Below are 15,885 nucleotides of genomic sequence, written 5' to 3'. Positions count from 1 at the left end.
ACTAATGATATGAATACATGCTCAATCTTTCAACAGACTTGAGAATTGAGATACTACTTTTCACCAATCAGATTCCCAATTTTTTTTTTTTTTTTGAGACAGAGTCTTGGTCTGTCACCGAGGCTGGAGTACGGTGATGCATTCTTGGCTCCCTGCAATCTCCACCTCCCAGGCTCAAGCAATTCTTGTGCCTCAGCCTCCTGAGTAGCTGTAATTATATGTGTGCACCACCACGCCCAGCTAATTTTTATATTTTTAGTAGAGATGGTGTTTCTCCATGTTGGCTAGGCTGGTCTCAAACTCCTAAAATCAAGTCTTCCTCAGCCTCCCAAAGTGCTAGGATTATAGGCATGAGCTACCATGCCCAGCCTAGATTGGCAAAAATTTTAAAGTCTGATAACACTGAGTGTTGATAAACATTTGGGGAAACAAGAGCTGCTAGCACACGTGTAAATTTGTGAGCAGATAGCCAGTCTATGGTGAGTAAACAACCCATTCCTGGGCATAACCCTTGGGTAAACTCTTGCACAGGACTGAAAGAAACATTGTCCAGCAAATATTAAGCACTGAATAAAATGTCCTTTTTTTTTTTTTTTTTTTTTTTTTTTTTGACACAGAGTCTCACTCTGTTGCTCAGGCTGGAGTGCAATGGCGCCATCTCAGCTCACTGCAACCTCTGCCTCCCAGGTTCAAGCAATTCTCCTGCCTCAGCCTCCCAAGTAGCTGGGATTACAGACACCCACCACCATGCCCAGCTAATTTTTGTCTTTTTAGTAGAGGTAGGGTTTCACCATGTTGGCCAGGCTGGTCTCAAACTCAAGTAATCCACCCTCCTCAGCCTCCCAAAGTGCTGAGATTACAGGTGTGAGCTACTGCGCGCAGCCTGTATAAAATGCATATTAAATGAATGCATGAAAGTATTCATCACAGCATTGTTTGTAGTGAGTGGACTTGAGGCAACCCAATCGTCTAATCCTAGAAGCGCAAGAAGATAAAACAGATGTGAGGAATGTATTTGACAATAGCTAACACTGGTGGAAATACTGCAGTGTGCCAGGCAGTCTTCTAAGTGCCTCATGTGTATTAACACAATTATCCTCACAACAATGCTATAAGGTGTTTCTTTTAGATAGAAGAGATTAAGTTAGATTAAGCTGGGGGTCATGCAAACAGTAAGAGTCAGAGTTGAGTTTGAACCCAGGCACCTGGCTTCCACAGCCAAGCTCTGAATCCCCCATGCTGAGGGGCTGCCTACCTTCTGTACTGCATGTCCCTGCAAGAAGGTGGTCTGATCTGTTCAGGAGTTGAGCTGAGTTTAGTACCTTCAGTGCACCACAGTGCATCTGTTCAACAAATAAAATCTAAACATTGTTAATAAAAATGTTTCTACCTAGCCATTTCTATTACTTACCTTCTTTTCCTCTTCAAAGGGAAACAGTTTCAACTTGTCCTCCAGTAGCTAGGAGCACACCTCAGCTAGCTTGCAAATGTTTCTTCCTCTGTATAGTCAGTACAACCGTATCCTTCCAGGCCCTTCAAATCTCTGAAGATCTTGTAAGAAGCTGGGACCTCAAGCAGCCTCTCTTTCGCTCCTAGTCTTCTTGAAGTTCATTTCCAAATAACCTGAGGTATTCTGGTGCTTTCCTCCAAGTCCCTTTCTCCTGGGGTGCAAGCACATTCCACCCTACCAGGATCTTTCAGACTTGAGTCTGAATGATATCTTAGTGCCCAACAGGCTTGGGATCATGTGAATGCCAATCATTGCACCGGGCTGTGATGTAGTAGTCCTTCAGAGGAGAGCATGGTCTACACTGAAAGACCCCAAACTATTAAACTTTGGATTTGTTTTGTCTTATTTTTACAAAATGTTCTACCTTCTCTTTCTTTACATAATTATTGTCTCTTTTAGTCCTGTCCCCTTTATCACTTGCTAGTCGATGTGTTTTTCCTTGCAGTGTTCTTGAACTGCCCATCATCTCAGCCAGTTGTGGGAAACCAGATGACCCAGCTTGGTAGAAGTGTGCCTAAAGAAGTTGTTGGGTCCTCAGCCAAACTCTGAAGGACTCTGTGTAGGAGCTTGGTGGAAACTGTTTTCAAATGTAAATTCTAACACTTGTTGAGTCATTGAATGCATAGCCTGTAGCCCCTACTGTACCAGGTTATCTTACTTCATCCTCAGGACCTCCTTGGGAGATAGGTACAAGTGTCCCCGTTTTGCAGATACTGAAGCTCAGCGGGGCAGTAAGGGCCTTGCCAGAGGTAAAATAGTTAAAAGGCTGCAGAGCTGGAATTCAGCCCAGGTCTTTTGGCACAACTACCTTGAACTCTTTCATTCTCTTTTATTTTTGCTGATTTCCATGCCCAAAATTGCCAGTTAATTAAACTATATTTAAACAGTACATTTCTGGTTTTAATTTTTCTTTTTTCCAAAACCACATTACCTATTATTTGAAATACCCTCTTACTTTAGAATATTCAGTGGCGTAGTATAGATTAATTATGAAATGGAAATTTACTGCAAAGAAAACAAATCACTATAGCAAGAAGCACAATTCATTTCTTTTCAAAGAAAGCTCTATTTCCACCAGCCTGGGTCTTCTTTTGTGGAGGAGTCTCCTTTCCTTGGAGCAGATTTGTTGATTTTGCAAGTACTTACTATAGTGCACTATGTACTAGACATTATCCCGGACCCCTTACAAATAGTACCCCGCTTAGTCCTACAGGTAGAAAGTAATAATATCCGTGGTTTTACAGATGAGGAAACTGAAGCTCAGAGAGATCAATCTGTTTGTAAGTGGCGCAGGCAAGGTTTGAACCCTAGAGGTTTGTCTCTATAGAGTCCAGAGGCTTAAGCTTTGCACCACAGTTTCTTCATTACTAACCTATATTCAGTGCAATGCTGAGCAAGGGAAAATAGCAAATAGGAGATAAAAACAGAGGAATCCAGGAGACCCTCCTCTGCAGGTTGGTGGAAGGAGCTTTGAAAGCCAAACAGCCTGAGACGAAACTCTTCTCAGAGCCTCCATCAACTCTTCAGCTGCTATAGGGGATGATTATCATTGGGTCACAAAGGGAAGGAGGTCTTCCCTTTCTTTGCTTTGGTGTGAAGTAGGGGTGTTAGTCTTTTAGCTAACCTATGCAAAAACGACTGCCCCTTCTGGCTTTTCCCACTCAAACCATCTGCCTGGCATTTTAGAGGTGAGATCCAGGTGTGTGTTTAGAACACCTTAGACTTAAGAGGGGGAGGCTGTTGAATCAGGGGAAAAAAAAGCACATTTTGTATCAGGAAGTACACTGATGTTTTCATTTCATAGTCATGAAAAAAAATCATAGAAAAGAATTTCATTTTGCTTCTGCTTTTGGATTTTATAGAATGAAAAATCCTCTCAATTCTGCCTTTATCCACAGAGGGGAGCAGAGGGGTTATAAAAACCTCGGGTTTAGCACAAAATAATCAGGTTTTACCCTTCAGTGTCTGGTTTTTATGTTTGTGGATTATCCAGACTTGCTTTCGATTTCACTTTTCTCTTGGTTCTAGTTGTTGGATTAGTTAGGTCACAGGAGGAAGAATGAGGGAAAACTAAAAAGATGAAACACAAATTAGTTCACAAGTTTCCTTTTTAAAGGTTGATGAGAAAGAGAGTTTCAAAAAGTATAGTGGGTTTAAGGAACAGGGATCCACTAAAGTTTCCTGGAAAATTCAGAAAATCCAGGAAGCCCCAGGTCGTTCTCTCCCTCCCTTTCCTGTTTTTCCTCCCTCTCTCAGAATATCACTATGTCTCTCTGCCCATGTTTTGCATCCTCTTCTCTCCACCAAACAGCTTCCTCACCCTCTGTTTCAGAGAGCATAAACTTTACGTCCTCCTAGCATTAGCTTTCATGTGACTTTTGAATCAATTTTACATCAAAGCATCCTTTTACCTTCACCTCTACTGCTAACACCCTCTCTTTCTCAGTTTCCCAATTCCTAACTTAGATAAGACCTATCTGAATAACCCATCTTTCTAAGACAGGCTGCATAAGCCACAGGCCAGTCGATAAATTGATGACCTTCAGGCAAGTAGTTCCTTGCTCATTAATTATGGAAATTAGTATAAAACATGCCTGCTTCAGCTATAGGGACTGGATGGAGGTGTGAAGTTTCTCTTAAATGGGGTATATGGGTGATCCAGCATGATAAACAAGTCCAGCGCAAGGCAGTTCCAGCTTAGGTAACTCCGAGCCACACTTTAAAGGTAACCTCAGGGTTTGTGCCACTGACCTTACCATACATTAAAAAGTGATCAATGTCTTTATGGTCCTTTGGATAGACAAAATCCTGTGAATAGATTCCAAGATAGATGTCTTTGATATCAACTTCAACTTCAGTTGGCTGAGCAGTATTATGGAGACTTTGGAAGGGCACAATCTGTTGCTTTAATTTCTGAGAACGTAAGTAAATGAAAATAATGATCTAGTACACTGGAAAGATCCCAGGCCCTTGCAGTCGAGTAGCACAGGGTCATTTGCTATTGTACCCTATGTTACTGATCCACATACCAGCTTCCTTATCTGTAAAATGTAGATAACACAATGAGAATTAAATCCATATTAAATTACTTTTCATAGTACCCGGCTCATAGTCCTCAATAAATGGGAAAGCAGGTATGCCTCTTTCCCAAAATATTTTTCAGGACTTGTGCGGCCTGAATTTCACTGACAGGAAGCCATTAAAATGAACTAGAGACTTGGTAAAGCCTACATTCTAGTAAAGGTGTATTTGCCCTCTGGCAATCTTTTGAAACCCAATGAAAACACCAAAAAGAGGCAGGGTATAGTGGTTCATGCCTGTAATCCCAGAACTTTGGGAGGCCAAAGTGGGAGGATCACTTGAGGCCAGGAGTTCAAGACCAACCTGGCCAACATAGCAAGACCCCCATCTATAAAAAAAAATACATCAATAAATAATTTAAAAAAATTTTTTAAACACCGAAAAGAAAGCAAACCTCACTTTCAACACATCAATTAAACAGCCATGTTATCAGTCAGATTTCTTAGCTACAACATCAGAAATTGATTCTTGCTTATATAAGCAGGGAAAAGAGAACCAAAGAGATCCCAGGTAGCTCACTGACTCACTGGGAGGGCTTAGAGAATCAGGGTCAGAAAATGACTAGGAACAAATGGAGGTGAGGAAGTGAGAGCCACAACCAAAATCACACCAATGGGACTACCTGGTGAGAAGACTGCTGCACAGCTGAGTCGTGGACATCCTGGCGGCACCACCACCAGCGCTGGAAGGTTGATGCTGCCACAGGGAACTGTTGGCCTGGAAACTGCAGGAACCAGTCACTGAAATAGATTCTCCACTGTCCCCAGTTCTTTGCTTCACTCACACATTCACTCATTTCAGGTTCTGTGGCAGCCATCTTGGCACTGTTAGCAGAGGCATCACCAAGCAGTCAAGGAAGGAGGGTGCTAGGAAGAACCTAGTTCTTGGATGATTTTTTTTTTTTTTTTGAGATGGAGTCTCACTCTGTCACCCAGACTGGAGTGCAGTAGCACAATCTCAGCTCACCACAACCTCCGCCTCCTGGGTTCAAGTGATTGTCCTGCGTCAGCCTCCTGAGTAACTGGGAGTACAGTACACGCCACCATGCCTAGCTAATTTTTGTATTTTTTAGTAGAGGTGGGGTTTCACCATATTGATCAGGCTGGTCTTGAACTCCTGACCTTGTGATCCACCTGCCTCGGCCTCCCGACGTGCTGGGATTACAGGCGTGAGCCACCGCGCCTGGCCTGGATGATATCTTTGAGCCACTGAATCCACCTGTGGACTGCCTTCCTCCAGACCTCAATGATTTAGGTTGTTATGATTGGGTTATTTTTAAATGTATTGCTGGCATCGTTACTTAAAGTCAGTTGCACCCTAACTAATATATTGCCTTGAAATAGTTGAGCTCAAGCAGCCTGATCTATTCCAGAGCTCCCCTTTTTCACCACTGTCATGAGAAGTCTAAAATGGGCCAATAATTCAGCTGCTAATTCAGTGGAGCCATTACTTTATTCCCCGTGATGATTCCTCCTTTGATTCTAAATGCTGTCTATCAGTGGAGCCCTGAGTTATGGAGAACATAAGCAAAACCTCCCACACGGAAATGGGTCATAACTCCAGCTTCCACCCTCTTGATCCACAGATGAGTATATTCTTGCTATGGCAGAAATGGCACCAGGAATTGACAACTTGTTCAAAAACTAAACTTCACCTCCTAGAACCACACTGTAACTCACCTGCCTTTCTTTCTAATAAGACACTATAACGGTTGCTTTGAAGGGCAGTTCCATTCCTCTGTTGTAGGCAGTGTGGTTATGGGTAGTAGTGGTTATGAGTAGTAGCAGTTACGAGCACAGGCTCTGGAGCCGAACTGTCTGGGTTCAAGTCTCAGACCCCACTTACTTACTGAGTGACAAGAGTCAGTCTATTAACCATACTTGCTTTAGTGTCCTCTTCTTAGAAATTAATATAATTATGGTAATTATCTCAAAAGGCTGTTTTAAGGGTTAAATAAGTTGTCACATGGGAAGTTCTTAGAGGAGTGCCCAGTGTGTAAATGTGAGTTGTCATTACTGTTCTGTAAGGCCAGCAGCTTCGCATGATGAGGAGCAAGTCCTATAAATTCCATTTATTGCCTTACTTCTTTCAGAGAACAGTCAGTTCTTTGGCCAGGACCAGGTTGGTGGGACGCCTGTTGGTGTCCTCGGCATCCGTTGCTTCTACAGATCATGAGGGCAGAACCATGAAGCATGGTGAACAGGGATGGCAACTCTGAGCCCAGGGCATAGATTTGTTCCAGAGAGGATGGACTGCTGCCTTCCCGCTTGCAGTAGGAGTCCAGTGTTACTGAGGACTGGCTGGGTGCCTAGGGAATATGGTTGCATATTCAAACCCCAGGATTAGTTAACACTGAGAACAAGTTGGTCGCTCAGAAGTGGCGATAGCCAGCGACAGTAGCACCTCTTCCCCAAGGACAGAAGCAAAGTCCATGATGGTAAGCCTATGAATATACTTGCTCTATCACTGGGGCCCATGATGGTTATTCATGAACCTATTGAACAAGCCTTGGGAGACAGAAACATTTACTTGGATGACTGAGTAAAGAAGATCTGTCCTCACCAATATGAGTAGGCATCACCCAATTCACTGAGGGCCCAAATAGCACAAAAAGGTGGAGGAAAGATTGATTCTCTTTCTGAATTGGTACATCTATCTTCAGCCCTTGGACATCTGCGCTCTTGGTTCTTGGGCCTTCAGTCCTGGACTAAATTATACCACCAGCTAAGAAATGGCAGATCATGAGACTTCTTGGCCTCCATAATATCATGAACCAGTTCCCATAATCTCTCTCTCTCCTCATATGTGTGTGTGTGTGTGTGTGTGTGTGTGTGTGTGTGTGTATATCCTATACTGGGATATATAGAGATATACCTTGATATAGTTTGGGTATTCATCCCCATTCAAATCTCATGTTGAATTGTGATTCCCCAGTGCTGGAGGTGGGGCCTGGTGGGAGGTGTTTAGGTCATGGGGGTGGATCCCTCATGGTTTGGTGCTGCCTTCGAGATAGCAAGTTCTCACAAGACCTGGTCATTTAAAAGTGTGTGGCACCTCCTCACACCCTCTCACTTGCTCCTGCCTTTGCCATGCGGTGTGCCTGTTCTCCCTTTGCCTTCTTCCATGATTGAAAGCTCCCTGAGGCTTCATGAGAAGCTGAGCAGACATATCAGCACCATGCTTCCTGTAAAACCTGCAGAACTGTGACCCAATTAAACCTCTTTTCTTTATAAATTACCCAGCCTCACGTACTTTTTATAGCAATGCAAGAACAGTCTAACGTATATCTCCTGCTGGTTCTATTTCTCTGGAAAACCTAGATTTACACACTTATATAAAGCAGGGGTTGACAAATATTTTCTCTGAAGGGCAAGACTGAAAATATTTTATGGGCCATACTCAACTTTATCATGGTGGTGGTAAGATATAAGATAAGCTATAGATAATATGTAAACAAGTGAACATTTATACTCATTCATTTGGACACTGAAATTTGAATTTTATATAATTTTCACATCATAATATATCCTTCTTCTCAACCATTTAAAAATGTGAAACCTATTCTTAGCTTGTAGACCATACAAAAACACGCAGTGAGACAGATTTGACCTGTGGGCCAGAGTTTGCCAACTACTGGTGTAAAGAATTATAATTATATTCCTAAAAGGTTTTCTCATGCCCAAATGTTCCTCACTTGTTTCTGAGATTAACCTGCTAAGGCAGGTAGAGCAGAAATTATTAGCTCCATTATTAGCCCCATTTTGCAGAGAAGCAAAAAGTCTCAGTAAACTATAACAACATTCTAAGAATCATAGTTAATAAGAAACAGAGATGAGCTCTAACCTTGTCTCTAGGATTTTGGTACTCTTATCATACCATGCTCTCAGCAAGATATTCATCTTTATGACAAATTTTTAAAAAGCTATCAGCTCTTGGCTATGTAAACCCAGGGAAGGAACTGCTCCTGTTCCCACGCATAAAGCAAGAGCTCTCATAACTAGGGATTTAATTAGCACTCTGTCTATCCGATGCTTAGGGTTGATTTGTATTTACTATGAGAGAGAAATCCAGCTCTGAAGTTGCCAGCAAGGCCCTGTCCCCAGAAACAGTCCCCGAGGACTTTGAATCTCCACTGAAAGCCCTTACGGCTCCCCGATATTGCATCTAGCACACCCCAGGTCGTGGCCACTAGCCTATGATTAGTTTTCTATCATTATGTGTCCCAAGGAAGAAATAAAGGGAGAGACAAATGAAAGTGCACTATAAAGTATGGGTTTGTACCCCGCCTATACTCAAGAGACCTGGATTCCTCCCTTGATATGCTGCTTACAGGTTGGCTATTATAGCACCATCTTAACTGAGGGGCCCTAGGTATGGCCCCATGATTTGAATACCAACTGCTTATTGGATGTAGTCCTCTAAGTCATAGGAAATAGTACAATTTTCATTCAATTGGTAAGTTACTTTACATTCAAAAGTAACTATTTTTTTAGAAATTAAAATGACCAATATTTATATGTACATATATTTGCAATGTATAATCTATGTACTATTCTATAATTGTATGTGTACCCAAGTAGCACAAGCTTTAAAGATATATGAAGACTTAGGTATAGGTATGATCTTAGCCTGTGTGGGCTGCCATAACAAAATACCACAGACTGAGTGGTTTAAACAACAGAAATTAATTTTTTTTTTTTTTTTTTTTTGAGACAGAGTCTCACTCTTGTTGCCCAGGCTGGAGTGCAGTGGTGCTATCTCAGCTCACTGCAATCTCTGCCTCCCAGGTTCAAGCAATTCTCCTGCCTCAGCCTCCTGAGTAGCTGGGATTACAGGCGCCCACCACTGTGCCCAGCTGATTTTTGTACTTTTAGTGGAGATGGGGTTTCGCCATGTTGGCCAGGCTGAGAAATTAATTTCTAACAGTTCTGGAGACTGGGAAATACAAGATCAAGGTGCTGGCCCATTCAGTTCCTGGCATGGGCTCTCCATCTGACTTGCTGTGTCCTCACATGGCTCTTCCTCAGTTTGTATTCGTAGAGTAAGAGACAGAACAAACTCTCTTGTGTCTCTTCTTATAATGGCCCTACTTCCATCAGAGCAGGGCCCCACCCTGATAACCTCATCTAATCCTAAATATCTTCCACAGGCCACATCTTCAAAGACCATCACACTGAGGGCTAGGGATTCAACATCTGAATTTGGGGGTAACATAAACATTTAGTCTATAATAGGTACTATCTTCAATAATATTTACAAATATCAAACTTCCTCTTTTGTTAAACTTAGGGGAAAAAGCCATCCATCCATTCATCCATTAGCTGGTTATTTTAATGATGTTTGAGCACCTACTGTGTGCTACACCTGTGACCTTTCAGAGATTAAAAGCCTCAAGGCTCAGAGTTCCTGAAACCCAGATTAAATATGCCCTTACCACTTTTCTTACTGGCTTTCATTATCACCCATCTTTTTTTCATGCTTCGTTATTAAATAAATTTCCCAAGGTGTTTTAAACACTTTTTCCTTAGATCTCTACCTTTCCTTTTAATGTGGCTCAGCAAATGGAAAATGACAACTGCTGTGTGCACTCCATGCCTCCCAGTGTGACTTCTCAGCATGTCTGCTATTGCAATTAGTTTTCACCTCCTCAAAGGAGAGGGCCTCTCTGCCCACAGGTGCTGTATTTGGCTGTTAGGTGCTTAATAATTAATTGCTTAGATTTATACTTTTTTCTTATTAAATCTAATAGGCATCTAGTTCATTTATAAGACTGATTCAGATTTTAAAAGGGCTGTATTTTTTTTCCCAAAAAACCCATAAATTATAAACTAATGTCTATACAACATGGAAAGTTATGTTTAAGGGCCAGATGCAGTAGCTCATGCCTGTAATCCCAGTATTTTGGGAGGCCGAGGCGGGTGGATCACGAGGTCAGGAGTTCAGGACCAGCCTGGCCAAAATGGTGAAACCCCATCTCTACTAAAAATACAAAAATTAGCCGGGCCTACTGGCAGACACCTGTAATCCCAGCCACTTGGGAGGCTGAGGCAGAGACTTGCTTGAACCTGGGAGGCGAAGGTTGCAGTGAGCCGAAATTGTGCCACTGCACGCCAGCCTGGGCGACAGAGCAAGACTCCATCACAAAAAAAAAAAAAAAAAAGATAGTAAGTTATGTTTAAAAGGAATATATAAAGTGGTTTCCCATAATCACCGCCACCCTAATAGAAATAGGATCAGAAATTCTGTAGCTCTAGCAGGAAAATAATAAAGGTTGTTATGTTATTCAGAAGTAGCTTAAAAATAAACAAATTAATTAATTAAAAAGGTTATTATGGTCTTCACACACACACACAAAAAAAAAAAAAAGAAAGAAAGAAAAAGGGGAGTGTGTGTTCATACCAAAGATTTTCTTTTTTTCTTTTTCTTTTTGAGACAGTTTCGCTCTGTCACCCAGGCTGGAGTGCAGTGGCATGATCTTGGCTCACTACAACCTCTACCTCCTGTGCTCAAGTGATTCTTATACCTCGACCTTCAGAATAGCTGGGACTATAGGGGCATACCACCACATCTGGTTTTATTTTTAGTAGAGAAGGGATTTCACCATGTTGGCCAGCCTGGTCTCAAACTCCTGGCCTCAAGTGATCCGCCCACCTCAGCCTTCCAAAGTGGTAGGATTACAGGCATGAGCCACTGTAACCGGCTTCATACCATGGCTTTTCTTACCTACACATTCTTTCCCTCTATTTGTACTCATTAGTCTCTGTGTGAGTGGTTCTCAGGCGTGGAGTGGTGGCACACTCATGGGCAGAATCAGTTGTGGGGGAGTGCCATAAGTACTTTGTTACTTATACAGCTTTTAAATATGCAAACAAATTACTTTGTCCATAAATTAAAGCAGAGTCAAGATTTTTCCTTCAATATCATCACTATAAGGAGACAGGAGGCAATAAGGCATGGCAGGTGAGAACACTGTGGTTTACATACTGCTGAGGTTCACAGTCCAGCTCCACTAGTGGAGCTGAATAATTTTAGTCAAGACACACTTAGGCCAGGCTCAGTGGCTCATGCCTGTAATCCCAGCACTTTGGGAGACTGAGGCGGGTGTATGACTTGAGCCTGTTAGTTTGAAGCCTGGGCAACATGGTGAAACCTTGCTTATACCAAAAAATAGACAAAACTTAGCCAGGCATGTTGGTGCACCCCTGTAGTCCTAGCTAGTTGGGAGGCCGAGGTGGGAGGATGCTTGAGTCTGGGAGGCAGAGGGCAGAGACTGCAGTGAGCCGGGACCATGCCACTGTACTCCAGGCTGGATAACAGGGTGAGACCCTGTCTCAAAAAAAAAAAAAAAAAAAAAAAAAAGACACACTTAAAATTAACAAGCTTCAATTTTTTTCATTTATAAAATGGAGGTTATAATAGGGTTTAAGCTATAGATTATGAGAATTCAGATATGAATAAGTCAGCAGAGTACTTGGCATATAGCAAGCACTCAATAAAGGTTGGCTAAAATAATACTATTTTCAATACTACTACTACTTAGTATTGTTATTAAGAAGTCATCTAATGTAGTTGTTAAGAAACTTTCAGTTCAAATACACCTAGTCAAGATCTAACTCTGCCACTTGGTAATTCCATGACCTTGGATAACTTGCTTAACTTCTTTCAGCCTTAGTCTCATCATATCAAAAAAGTGTATGGGGTGTTGTGGAAGTTAAATTGGCAATAAGTCATGCAAACAAGAAAATATAAGGGCTCAACAGATAGCAATTGTGTAATAAAAGTTATCAATGATAATGATGACAGTGCTTGCTTAAGTGTTAGAAGCGGGAGAGGAATTATGTTTAGGAGTGTTGGATCCATATTCGTTTGGTCAGGAAAATATATTATTATCGATAAAAGAGCTAAAACATTCTTTATTGAGAGGGAGTGGTTATCCTAGCTTACTTGAGAACTAACAAGTTCATAAAGACACTGGGTCAACTCTTTTTACGCAATTTCAGACCTCTAGTAAAGCCTAGAAACCGGTGATAAACTTTGACTGCATATATGTAGGCCAGCAGTGGGAGGTAATTGCTTAGTGCTTTAAAGAACACACAGTTTTGAAGCAAGGAAGGAAGGAAGAAGTCTTAGAAATTATGTAAATCCAACTCCTTTACTTGATAAATGAGGACACTGAGGCCCTTAATGAAGAAATTGAGGCAGTAAAATGCTTTGCCCAAGGTTAAGATCAGGCACTTAATCTCAAAACATGATCATAGTCTTTGTTAAAAGGTGATTAAGAATAGGATGTATTTTGCATCTCTGAATCTATTTCCATGTTTGTATATTAGTGTGACTGGAAGTTTTTGTTTAAAGATTGTGTTTGCATGCCAACTAAACACTAAGAGAGAGTCAGAATCTTTAAAAACATCTGGAGGTTTCATCTGTTATTTTGTATATAAAAATTATAAGAGAAGGAACATTAGTATTTACTAAATAAGCACTTCCCAAGCATGAATCAATTTTACATAAAGTGTCTCTAGTAAACTTCACAACAATATTGGAAAGCAACCTGTCCATAAGGGCTGAGTCCAGAAAGCAGAAACTACTCTCGGCACCTTAAGCAGAAAGGGAATTTGATGCCTACAGAAGCGCTGAAAGGTCTAAATGGAGCGGCTTTAGACAAGACCTCCAGGAATGGCTCCCAGTTCACTACCATAGAACTAGCCTGCCCAGGGACCAGGCGTGGTGGCTCACGCCTGTAATCCCAGCACTTTGGTAGGCAGAGGCAGGCGGATCACCTGATGTTTGAGACCAGCCTGACCGACATGGCAAAACCCAGTCTCTACTAAAAATACAAAATTAGCTGTGCGTGGTATTGGGCACCTGTAATCCCAGCTACTCGGGAGGCTGAGGCAGAAGAATCGCTTGAACCTGGGAGGCGGAGGCTGTGGTGAACTGAGATGGTGCCATTGCACTCCAGCCTGGGCAACAAGAGCAAAACTCCATCTCAAAAAAAAAAAAAAAAAAAAAAAAAGAATTAGCCTGCCCAGGGGACTGCTCTCTCTACTATAGGTGGAACACTAGGCATCCAGAAGGTGCCATGCCTACTGCAGACTCATAGGTTGTGATGTCAAAGCCATGTAACTGGAACATGACTCTATCACCAGCACTGTTGGCCCCTGAGTTATGCTACAGCTGCTAGATCCTTCCAGCAAAAGTTGATGCCCTTCACTGCCCTTCAAGCCGCTTCATATTTTCCCATTTGATTCAGTTTCAAAGTCAGTTCTCATAGTACATATTTAATCGCTTGATCCAAGTCACATCAAGAGCTTTAGCTGCAAAGAAGTCTGATAAACACAGGTTTTAGCTTTTCAAGCCTCTGTAGAACAGTATGTCATATTGGAAGGAAGTTTCGACAAATACCAAGTAGGCCTTATACCTATTTTTAGAATTATAAAGCCACTATTTTGACAGATTAAGTAACTTAGCTAAAGTCACACAGCAATTAATAAAAGGAGAGAGGTTCAAAATAAGACCTCCTGGCTCTAATGCTGTCTATACCTATATCCTAAGCAGTTTGTTGTTATCTCTGGCATAACATTTATTACAGAACGTTAGCTGTATACTCACTCATCTGCTTTGATTAGGACAAGCTTATCCAACCCGCAGTCTGTGAGCCACTTGTGGCCTAGGATGGCTTTGAATGAGGCCCAACACAAATCAGTAAACTTTCTTCAAACATTATGAGGTTATTTTGCGATTTTTTTTTTTTTTTTTTTTTGAGACAGAGTCTTACTCTGTCACCTCAGCCTCCCGAGTAGCTAGGACTACAGGCGTGCCACCACGTCCAGCTAATTTTTTTATTTTTAGTTGAGGTGGGTTTCCGCCATGTTGGCCAGGATGGTCTCAATCTCTTGACCTTGTGATCTGCCCACCTCCATCTGCCAAAGGGCTGGGATTACAGGCGTGAGCCACAGTGCCCGGCCTTTTTTGTGATTTTTTTTTAAAGCTCATCAGCTATTGTATTAGTGTATTTTATGTGTGACCCAAGACAATTCTAATGTGGCCCAGGGAAGCCAAACAACTGAACACCCCTGGATTAAGAAATCCCTTAAGGTAGAGACATTTGTGATTCATTATTACACTCAGGGTCTCCCAAATACAGTGTTCATGCCCATGTGTAATTTCTTCCCACATTTATTCTAGGCTTGGCTAAATGATTTGCTTTGGCCTAAGAGACGTCAGCAAACATGATGTAAGTTCAGTGTCTGCACATTGGCACATTGCTCTCATCACGTTAAGAAGTCCAAGGAGCCAACCTGAAGATGAAAGACATACGGAGAGAAAGGTCCGGATCCTCAGTTGTCTCAACTGAGCTCAATCCCTGGGAAATCCCCCAACTGAATGCAATACCATAAGTGAGCTCAGGTGAAACAGCAGAAGAGCTTTCCAGGCAACTCACAGAATCATGAGAAATAGTAAATTATTGTTATTAGTCTCTAAGTTTTTGAGCTTTTTGTCATACAGTCATAAATAATTAAAACACATGCCTTATTTATTTTTATCCATGTACTAATATGTTTGTTTATTCATTTATTTATTTGGCAATTATTTAAATATCATAGGCACTGGGATATATAATGCCTGTGATAATGCTAAGCACTGGGAAATATAATGATAGACAAGACAGAGACTGTGCTGTGAAGAAGCATCCAATAAGGAGTAGGAACAAATAAAGATATGATTATAGTAGCATGAGGTACAGGCTATGAGAAGAGTAAACACGGGGGGCTATGGAAGAATCTAATAGTGACACCTTACTCAATTTGGGGAGCGGTGTCACAGGAAAATGCCTGATGTCGATATTCTGTGCATATTTCTTTTCTGTTGTAACACAGGAAAGAGAAATTCAGCAATTTGGTCAATGTCACTCAATTATTGGACTGATATAATTTCTCCTGAATCTCATTTAACAACTCTGTATGTAAAGGTTGTTTCTTTCCATAGCTGGTGGGTTTTTTTGTTTTGTTTTGTTTTTTTGAGACAGAGTCTCGCTCTGTCACCCAGGCTAGAGTGCAGTGGTGCAATCTTGGCTCACTGCAACCTTCGCCTCCCGGGTTCAAGCGATTTTCCTGCCTCAGCCTCCCAAGTAGCTGGGACTACAGATGCCCGCCACCACGCTCGGCTAGTATTTGTATTTTTAGTAGAGATGGGATTTTGTCATGTTGGCCAGGCTAGTCTCGAACTCCTGACCTTGTGATCTGCCTGCCTTGGCCTCCCAAAGTGCTGGGATTACAGGCGTGAACCACCAT

At 41.8% G+C, this 15,885-nt stretch overlaps 1 protein-coding gene across 3 annotated transcripts in view; it reads left to right on the top strand.

The window, feature by feature from the left end:
- NGF (nerve growth factor) overlaps positions 1-15,885 on the top strand; it is a 1,213,865-nt gene that overhangs the window by 562,115 nt on the left and 635,865 nt on the right. The window lies entirely within an intron of this gene.

The sequence above is a fragment of the Macaca thibetana genome, chromosome 1 (assembly GCF_024542745.1).
Source record: "Macaca thibetana thibetana isolate TM-01 chromosome 1, ASM2454274v1, whole genome shotgun sequence".
Lineage (NCBI taxonomy): Eukaryota > Metazoa > Chordata > Mammalia > Primates > Cercopithecidae > Macaca > Macaca thibetana.
Note: the sequence above shows the minus strand (reverse complement) of the source record. Positions and strands in the feature narration are given on the sequence as shown.